An 11,576-nucleotide genomic window follows, 5' to 3' on the forward strand; every position below is an offset into this window, starting at 1 on the left:
AGAATTCTTAGAGCTACGAACGTTTCGAGAATAATGGGCCTGATGTGTGAGGTAAACCCGACTACAAACAGTAACTAATCCCCGCTAAGTCCATTCTTCAATTAGAAGTTTGCAAACAAAGGAATTTATGCTTTGAACTTAAGCTACCTTTTCAGACAAACTCTCTGGTTGTCCACACCATTTCAAATATCAGGAATCAGGAACACCTTCATTTCTTTCTGTACGAACGCCACATTACCCACATGAACCAACTTCCTATAGGCGTATGGAATTGGTAGTTCATGGTGTAAGCTCATGTTCAACAACTGCAACCAACCGGATGATCATATAATCTTTAGTGTCGTCACTTTTTGAAATGTTTCAAAGATCTCGAATGCACTGTTACTAGAATGGTGGCGCGTGGTCCTGTGCTCAAAGCTCAGGTTACAAATCGGTGAAGTTAAGCTGCGGCGAGGTCGGAGAGTCCTTGGATGGGTGACCGTGTTTGGCAGCTTGACTCCTGAGAGTATCTAGGACTTGAGTCCTGCCCCACAACGAAGCACATGTGACACATGTGGTCTCACCTTAGGCAAGTGAGTTTGTTCAAAATTGTCACTGTTCACCCAGCAGGAAAATGGGTACCCGGTGGAAAAAGTAATACGACTATAACCTTCTAGCGCCTAACAGACAGCTTGGGTTATCCGGGGTAATAATGTGCTGTGCCTTGATTGTTAGCGCTATGAGCATACCTAGTGTGGAGTTTGGCGCTATATAAATGGACACATTATTATTATTAGAAAGGCTAAAAAGAATGAATGTGCAAAAAGATATTTGTGGTGATCATGAACCTGCTGAAAGCCTTGGAAGCTGAAAAAGAGCATGCAGATTTGAACGGCAATTCTGTACCCATATATGTCATGAACACTAATATATCAACAGTACTATCAGCGATCAATATTACTATCTGTAATCAACATTACTATCTGTAATCAACATTACTATCTGGAACCAGCATTACTATCCGCAACCAGCATTACTATCTGTAACCAGCATTACTCTCTGTAACAGCATTACTATCTGTAACCAGCATTACTCTCTGTAACCAGCATTACTATCCGTAACCAGCATTACTATCTGTAACCAGCATTACTCTCTGTAACCAGCATTACTCTCTGTAACCAGCATTACTCTCTGTAACAGCATTACTATCTGTAACCAGCATTACTCTCTGTAACCAGCATTACTCTCTGTAACCAGCATTACTCTCTGTAACCAGCATTACTATCTGTAACCAGCATTACTATCCGTAACCAGTACTATCCGTAACCAGCATTACTCTCTGTAACCAGCATTACTCTCTGTAACCAGCATTACTCTCTGTAACCAGCATCACTCTCTGTAACCAGCATTACTCTCTGTAACCAGCATTACTATCTGTAACCAGCATTACTATCTGTAACCAGCATTACTCTCTGTAACCAGCATTACTATCTGTAAGCAGCATTACTCTCTGTAACCAGCATTACTCTCTGTAACCAGCATTACTATCTGTAAGCAGCATTACTCTCTGTAACCAGCATTACTCTCTGTAACAGCATTACTCTCTGTAACCAGCATTACTCTCTGTAACCAGCATTACTCTCTGTAACCAGCATTACTCTCTGTAACCAGCATTACTATCTGTAACCAGCATTACTCTCTGTAACCAGCATTACTCTCTGAAACCAGCATTACTATCCGTAACCAGTACTATCCGTAACCAGCATTACTATCTGTAACCAGCTTTACTATCTGTAACCAGCATTACTATCTGTAACCAGCATTACTCTCTGTAACCAGCATTACTATCCGCAACCAGCATTACTATCTGTAACCAACATTACTATCCGCAACCAGCATTACTATCTGTAACCAGCATTACTATCCGCAACCAGCATTACTCTCTGTAACCAGCATTACTATCCGCAACCAGCATTACTCTCTGTAACCAGCATTACTCTCTGTAACCAGCATTATTCTCTGTAACCAGCATTACTCTCTGTAACCAGCATTACTCTCTGAAACCAGCATTACTATCCGTAACCAGTACTATCCGTAACCAGCATTACTATCTGTAAGCAGCTTTACTATCTGTAACCAGCATTACTATCTGTAACCAGCATTACTATCTGTAACTAGCTTCACTATCTGTAACTAGCTTCACTATCTGTAACCAGCATTACTATCCGTAACCAGCATTACTATCTTTAACCAGCTTCACTATCTGTAACCAGCATCACTATCTGTAACCGGCATTACTATCTGTAACCGGTATTACAATCTGTAACCGGCATTACTATCTGTAACTAGCTTCAATATCTGTAACCAGCATTACTATCTGTAACCAGCATTACTATCCGTAACCAGCATTACTATCTTTAACCAGCTTCACTATCTGTAACCAGCATCACTATCTGTAACCGGCATTACTATCTGTAACCGGCATCACTATCTGTAACCGGCATTACTATCTGTAACCGGCATTACGGTCTGTATTCAACATTACTATCATTAATCATCCGTTTGAAAGAAACACCAAAGTAAGCTGAAAAGAGGATAGAAATTTTGAATTTACCATTTGTGTCCCAAGTTGCTGACACCCACAGTCTGAAACGACTATCTCAAACCTTGGTAGTTGTTCCCACTGACATAAAAGCATCACATGTAATCGAAACTACATAAGTGTTTAATCAAATGATTTGACATCAGTGACACAACTAATACCATATATAAGGCCAGTGTGTCAACTGAGAAAGAAATGTGCCCAAAACCGTGCATCGGTACTTTCAACGTTTCACTTGACTCTGCTATCTGAAGGCATGCCCATTTTACTTTGTAGTTTCTGTTTTGATGAGCATTCTAGAATTTGGTGTGTGAATAATGAAACATGCAACCTTTTAGATAACAACATCTTGTTTATCTCATAGAGCGATGATTCGACGTAGATTCCTGCTTATTTACGCTTTTGTCTTGGATTCCATGCAAATCTGCAGACAGAGAAATATTCTGCGGGGTCCAGCATATGTCGTCGTCTCTAAGATTAACCACAAGCCTAAAACATTCCTTACATTTTAATGAGAGCATATGTGACAAGAGGAATGAATGCAAAAAAAAACAAAAAAAACCCAAAACCCCATTTGATTATTCAGGACAAGTTGTTAAAAAGGAAGTAAATGTGTTCTGATATATCAGATGTTATAGTTCGGATTACGCTTTCTCCATGAAGTACAGATTCTAGCACTTTTGTCGGGTTTACCCGGGACTCGAACCACGCCCTCTCATGGCGTATTCTGTCCTCTGATGGTACATTCAAGTAAATGCAAAAAGTAGACATCCCAGCTGGCACTAATTATGCTCCATCTCTTGCTGGTGCAATTGTTTATTAAAGTTGACGCTTGGATTGCTCATATATAAGCAAAGAGATGAGGTCAAGAAGTTTAACTAGAGCTTCAGGAGTGAGTGAGTATGGCTTTACGCCGCCTTTAGCAATATTCCAGCAAAATCATGGCGGTGGACACCAGAAATGGGCTTTAGATAGTGTAAAAGGACACCGAGTAACAGAAACGAACACGGGTCTGCAATGGTTCACAGTGTAGCGGTATCTACACTCTGATATTACCGATCTCGAGGTGAGTTTATGTGTACACATCCCTGTTCAGTGGAGTGTGAAGCCTCCGCTCTGAGAAGAATGAACACCCACAGTGTACTACACAAATATTCAGTACATGAACAGCTGCTTTCACTGTAAGTGATAGTCAAGGCTTCAGGGTGACTAGACACATGTGTATACATGTCATGTGTCTCCATTGTCACTCTGAGTGTCTCTTTCTGTTAACATTCGAAATAGTTCAAATTCTTTCACGGGATGAATAACCGTCATTCGAAACTCATGTTCCCGAAATAGTCTTCTGGTGACATTATAAATTATTTATCCATATTTCAGACACAGACGTCCTTTAAGGTCCTTAATGGGCCTACCGTGTTTACACATGTCCATTCTGGAGGCCTCACAATATGGAGAACGACCATTTTGATATTCGTTGGGATTTGTTAACTTGTGGATGTCTTGCAATACTAGTTTACTTTCGTATCCAAAAACGCATGAGGCCGAAAAAGCGATAAACTGCGTCCATCGTAATTCAAATCGTCATTACAACTGTACAATTTAGTGAGTCATTTCCATGTATATGAATAGCAGCATTTCACTTCCTTATTGTTAGACGTGTTTACTGAATAGTGAATCACATACTAGCTGGTTGTTGGAGGGTGTCGGGTGTGGGCCAACATTATTATTCGCATACTGACGAATCCAAGGGTATCATCTGATGTTTAAGTAACAGATATGCGAGACAGGAAAGGTGGCAATTATATTTTCTTTGTTTGTAGGTATAGAACCTTTCCTACATACCATATCAGCAACCAAACTGTAAACATTAAAGTTTTTAAAATCAGACTGAGTAAATACACTCTTCCTAACTTTCTAAAATTACAATTGAAAAACGTTTTAAGGGATGAAAAACAAACACATACGTAAAGATTTTATCCATTCCAAATAAAAAGACGCTACCCAAACATATGTAAGGCCCAGAGCAGCTGTCACTAGGCAACAGTAGCAATTATATAAATCATCTTTTGTTTTTAATTTTTTTTTCAGTGAAATCAATCACTTATCCTCAGTGATAAAAAATGCAGTTTTGTCGAAATTCTGTTTCTTCTCATTCGAAAGCAACAATGATTCAACAGTCTGTCATGATTTTCATTATAATTGAGTGTGATTATATTGATGGTAAGTTTATCACATTTCACACCGAAGCTGACAGGACTCTTCATGCACGTTAAATTAATACAATATTTTCGCAACCATTACATGGCCTGTAATGATTATGACACGATAATATTGCCGTAGAACGCCCTAGTAGCATTCGGTGATTAGCATATGACCCCTGTCTATGTCATCAAAGGTCTTAATCTCAACCAATCGCGTCATGGATATTGTGTGAACCGGTCCACATAAGCAATACATTCATGAATATTAATGACTTCAAGACTACGTACCCGCGTCGTTTGCTATTGTTTTAATATGTTGTAATTATTTCATGCATTTTGTGTCAATAAGTGACGCCTAGATTGTTTAATGGTATTTATTTCGTCAGATAACCTGTCGCCAAAGTTTAAAATATTGTTAAGTTTCGCATGTGGACTCACATTCGCATGTCCAATGTAGTGAGAGAGAGTAACCTCCCTTGAATCACGAATAATGCAGTTTCGCCAGAAATTGTATGCGGTCACATGGTAACACAAATTAACCTGTGTACTCTTCTGAAAGATTTCTCTAAACGTGTTTCATCGAAAAATGAAGATTCACAAGAATGTATGAAATAATATTTGTCAACTTTATCAAGATCATGACAGATCAACATATTGCTAACAAGGTGTTCAGAGATAAATTGGAAAATCGGAAAATATTTGGAACAAACTGACGGAAACTGGAAAAGCCCACACCATCAATGTAAATCAATTGTTTCGTCATTCACATGTGCGTTCATGAATTGCCGTTAGCGATTTGAAAAAAACTGAATTATAACGAACAATGACAATCTCAACACATTAATGATATCTTTTGGCCCTGACATAAAACATGGAATTAGTCGTGCGGTGGAAGTTATTAGATCTGTATTAAACTTTGCCAACACTCAATGCCACCCTGCTGCAGGACTCACTGATGACTTCACCCCCTTGATGAAATCAATCAACTAGTCTTTCCATTTTAAACAATTTCAACATAATCATTTTTCGGAGCAATAGTGCATCATGAACATCATCACACACAGCTCCTGGCCGACATCGCCTCACGCAGCTCCTGACCGACATCACCTCAAGCAGCTCCTGGCCAACATCAACTCATGCAGCTCCTTGCCACCATCACCTCACGCAGCTCCTGGCCAACATCACCTAACGCAGCTCCTGACCGACATCACCTCACGCAGCTCCTGGCCAACATGAACTCAAGCAGCTCCTGGCCGACATCACCTCACGCAGCTCCTGGCCAACATCACCTAACGCAGCTCCTGACCGACATCACCTCACGCAGCTCCTGGCCAACATCAACTCATGCAGCTTCTGGCCGACATCACCTCACGCAGCTCCTGGCCAACATCACCTAACGCAGCTCCTGACCGACATCACCTCACGCAGCTCCTGGCCAACATGAACTCAAGCAGCTCCTGGCCAACATCACCTCACGCAGCTCCTGGCCGACATCACCTAACGCAGCTCCTGACCGACATCACCTAACGCAGCTCCTGGCCAACATGAACTCAAGCAGCTCCTGGCCAACATCACCTCACGCAGCTCCTGGCCGACATCACCTCACGCAGCTCCTGGCCAACATCAACTCAAGCAGCTCCTGGCCGACTTCAACTCACGTAGCTCCTGGCCGACATCAACTCACTCAAAGAAGGTCTGTCCAATGAGATCCTCCATTCTGAAGTACATGTCCGGGTCAATTTTCATGAATACATCTCCAACCCATTTTAAGTAAAACCCAACAAATCATATTCTTTATCTTAATCCATATCTTGCAAGAGTGTGTGCAGCAAATCAAATCTTTCACTTAAATTACAAGCTGATTTCCCCATGTCACAAAAAATCCCTACATAGATCATACCTTAAAATGTCTTGGACTCATCTGTGCATATTATCGTATTGATTCCACACATCTTGTTGGCAATCAGTTGTCATCAGGGGGTCATGCAGATGATACTCCTCAGCTCAGTCTGAGTCACCATCTGTACTAAAATCAAATAGCGTTGGAGAAAGTCAGTTAGCCTTTCGCATAAATCTCAAACGTCCTTTCAAAGCCATACGCTGTAGTTTCTGTCTCAAATTCTTCCACTGGCTGCCAGTAAAGCAACGAATTATTTTCAAGATCCTCTGCATCACCTACACAACCTTCAATAAATACATCAATGATATCATAAGCACATACCAGCACGCCTGATCATTGATATCAGAAAGTATATGCCAGTGATCTGTTCCAGGCACAAAGACATCCATGGAAGACAGAGATTTCTCTGCTGCTGCTCTCTGGACCACTCTCCCTCACAGCCTCGGATCTCCATCAGCCCTTGATCTGTTCCAAGACGCTTACACTCTTTGATCAGTCGTCATTGTCTTACTGTTTATATCACCTTGTTGTTATGTGAAAACGCCACTGAGCAGCACTGGTATAAGTGCAGTATTATGTTTTACACATTAAAATATATTGTGCAGCAAAGAAGGTTCGGGTGATTCTGGCACAGTCAGGCTGGTAAAGCTCATCATCAGCTCAGGTACCCTTATCCCTTCTAAACACAGCCCAGACAGCGATTTGGACTTCACAACCTATTGCGCTTGTTACACAATGAATGCCACGGCCACATAGCACACTAGATACCAGAACTGGCGTATGACATAAGGTGACGATATTGGTAATCGATTCCATACTCAGACAAGTTTTGCTGATTTCATTTCCCAAGAAACAAGATATAGATTTAACATTAGCAGCTCTGATGATCTACAGCCTCGCATATTTCACGTTATTAACAAACAATCCTGCGTGTTATCAGTTGGCTATTGCATGTAGTGAAGTGAACATCCGTAGTTTCATCTCGCAAGTCCTCTCGTCGGCTCTCAGAAACCGTTCAGCTAACCACCCTACACCAAAAGAGTACCAGCACAACATTGTCCAAGTCATAGCGTATTTCCTACAAATGTATTTCCATTACGATGAACTATGTACGAATTCAACTCTATGAACTGTGAGCGGTCATGACTCACTAACACATTAATTGATGACTCTTGAAGCAGTTATCTGTGATAAAGGAAATAATGGAAGATTTATTATATAAGATTTTTTATCTGATGTTTGTGTTTAAGACAAGGATGGATAAACCTGTATATTGTAGAGAAGACACAATTGTTGTCGTATCGATCTTGTGGAGAAACATTTGTGATGAAGTAATCCAATCCTTTCAATATCCAAGTTTCATTGACCTTCAAATTATCTTGGAAATTTATTTAATACTGTTAGGGTACGTTTTATGATTGGTCTTATAACGTCATACAATACTTAGGGCATGCTATTTGTTTCTTAAAAGTCTCTCTTAGATGTTCGAAGCAGCATCTCAAAGCATGTCTAGTTAGAACAGAATACGAACTGATGCAAAATATACTTTTTGTTCACCATATTTCACAAAATTTCACAAAATTTCACAAAAAACCCAAACCAAACAAACTATAAGTGAACTTAAAATGTGAGCACAAAAGGATTCACAAAAACAAATCAACAATTCACACTGTTTTTATCTTATGTGAGAATATAATTAACTAAGCTGACAATCAGTACACATCGCCTAAAAGAATTCCAGTGGCAGTACAAATTTTATACATTTACGTTGACAGTATAAAAGATAACTGGTAACAAGAATAAAGTAGGGACAATAATATTACCTTACTGCAACAGCGGTAAAGCTGCCAATAGCTTGGCTTGATAGCCATGGTGGCGGTATGGTATTCGCGCAATGGTCTTGGTGTAATGTGAGATAGGTGAGGTATGAAGGTGTTAGAAACCTTCTAGAAATTCTTTACTATACCATCGTGAGTGAGAGAGTTAAACTTAAACTTTACATTTATACTATAAAGGCATGCATACTATAAAACCATGTCGTCAATGGACACTAAATTAAAGAATAAACTATTAATTCAAACTAGCATGTTACATTACAATTACACCTCTATTAAGGACAATACAACAACACACATGCCTTAGATCGCGATTTCATGAACCATGGTACTTACAGTACTTTTGCTACCTGCATGGACCCTAGCTGGAATTACATCATTCCGTCAGCCGTTGGTGATTGCACTTAGATGTTACCATTACTATGCTACAATTAAAAGCTTGGAATGCTTTTCGAACTGATGTACCCTTTCATGAGGACTGTAATTGTATGTGCTGTAACACCCGTTGAGGATACGCTCGTACAGCAACTAACAATCTCGGTTGCTAATTTAATCTATCAGTTATAAAATAACATGTATTATTTACCAAAAAAATGTTAATAAATATTTTTCAATTATTTTGTTTCTTTTAAAACTAAAAATTAAGTAGCAACAAACGCCATCAACAAGGTCTTTAAAGAAGTCAATACGGTCAAACATATCCTGCTTGGAGGATCATCGCTTTTCGATAAATATACTCTCCCAAAAAAGAAACGCATATAGGAATTTCAACTGTATTTTTAAGTTTATATTATGAAACATCTTGTAGGCTTTATGAGTCAATGAAATATAGCGAAATTGCACACTGGAGTGCAGACTTATCCGTCTTTGGCACCAACTCGAGGAAAGTCAGTTTGAGTGTCACATGGGGACGTGTGGTGGCGCTGAAATCAATACCTCGTGTGACCACCGTGGGCATCCACAACTGCTGGACGAATAAGTCTCAGAATCTCGTGTTGCCCAATCGCAGCCCACTCTGCCTGTAGTGCCTGTGCGAGTTGCTGAAGTGTTACGGCGTCTCCCGTCTGTCCAGGGCATCCCACAGATGTTCGATCGGATTTAAGTACGGTGATCTTGAGGGCCAGGGGAGCACATTGATGTTGTGGTTCTGGAGGAAGTCTTTAGTGTGACGTGCTGTGTGGGGCCTGGCATTGTCCTGTTGAAACAACTCCCTCTGGCGATCAATGATTGGAAGGAGGTGTGGATGTAGGATTTCGTCACAGTACCGTTGAGCTGTCAGGTTGCCCTGGATCATCACTAAATCACTTCTCCTACGGCAGGTGATTTCTCCCCACATCATAACACTGCCCTGACCGAATCGGTCCACCTGGGGAACGCAAGCGTCGGCGAAACGTTGACGTCGACGTCTGTACACCCGCAATCTTCCATCGCGTCGTTCCAATAGAAATCGTGATTCATCACTGAACCAGGTTCTACGCCAATTCGGTTGGTTCGAGGCCTGAACGTTGGTGCACCATTGAACTCGATGTCGACGATGTTGTTGTCGAAGCACAGGGCCAAAATAAGGTCTTCTGGCACGTAAACCAGCCTCTCTCAACCTGTTCCTGACGGTCTGTGCAGAAAGCCTCCTCAATCCGGGTATTTGTCGAGCGGTACTGGTCGCCGTAGCTGTTCGATGACGCAGGTGATGTACCCGGATGTAGCGATCCTGCGCCGCAGTTGTCGCTCGAGGTCGCCCACTACGAGGGGCATCTGCTGCCGCATTCTGCCGGCGATATCTCTCCCAGTGCCGTGAAATGGTGCTTTGGTGACCATTCATGCGTCGGGCAACTGCACGTTGAGACTGGCCAGCTTCAAGCAAACCAATGGCGATATGAGGGTTGGCTTCACTTAGACGTGGCATTTTGCATTCGTCAACAATATTCCAAATACAGTGAATAATCGACAGACAGCGATCAACCTTTTGTACCCATTATTGAGACTATCTTATCCCCAACTTCCACGTGCATTGCATGTGAATTGTGTATTCTGTGACACTACACGCCGAAATTGAAAATCATGCTGTTAAATACTGGTAAGTAAAGGATCTCTCAAAGCAAAATCATGTAATCCCTTTAAAATTCCTTGCATCCAAGTGGTATTGCTGGCTTTCTGAAGATCAGAGAAATAATACGTCTATTTTTCCACATGGAATATTTGTGAGTGAGTGAGTGAGTTAAGATTTAAAGTCACATCGGCAATATTTCAGCCATATCGTGACTAAAACTAGTTCTAAATTTCATAATACATACATATAATATATAAAACCCTGTCAACGAAGGACAGTAAAACCACTAGATTATCACAGATTGAGTTAAAACTAGCTAGCGTATATCTTTAAAAGTACAAAACTATTTTTGGACAATACAATGTAAAAATGGGCTATAGATCGCCAACAACTGAAGATAGATCACCATACAAGGGACCATGGGGGGAATATTTGTAATTAGGTTAGTGATTTCTAGATACCAAATTTATCCATTATTTACCGTTTGTTTCATGGTCTTACAGACGCAGTTGGTGAAACATATTGGTCTGTAAATTGATGGATCTATATAAACCAGACCGACGACTCCGACATTATAAAGGTGAAAAATTCCCTGATGTCCATATTTTGTCAAATATATCTACAAATGTTTCTAGATATGAATCAGGTAAATGTCTCAGGAGCTGATACTGAATATTATCAGCTTCAGTTGCTGTATCATGAGTTCGCGCTCAAGTCCTGTATATATCTCATTTAATGAAAATAATTCACTTTGTCTCCACCTGAGTTGAAATTTATTCTTTTCTTCTTCTGTTGTTTTTGTTGTTTTTTAACCTCAGGGACATAATGAGATGATGAAGAATGTTTAGCTCGGGTTTCACCAAGTTCTGTTTGCTATGTCAGCTTTATTAGAGTTTGAACCTTTGCCTTAAATCTTTATATCCGCACCTTTGACATAAATGTACGACCACATGTTTCTGTTTAAATGCGCGTCGAGCCTTGATATGAAAATGTTAACTTTATCGAAATT

This window comes from Haliotis rubra, unplaced genomic scaffold (assembly GCF_003918875.1).
Source record: "Haliotis rubra isolate DU_JTF1 unplaced genomic scaffold, ASM391887v1 Scf498, whole genome shotgun sequence".
Lineage (NCBI taxonomy): Eukaryota > Metazoa > Mollusca > Gastropoda > Lepetellida > Haliotidae > Haliotis > Haliotis rubra.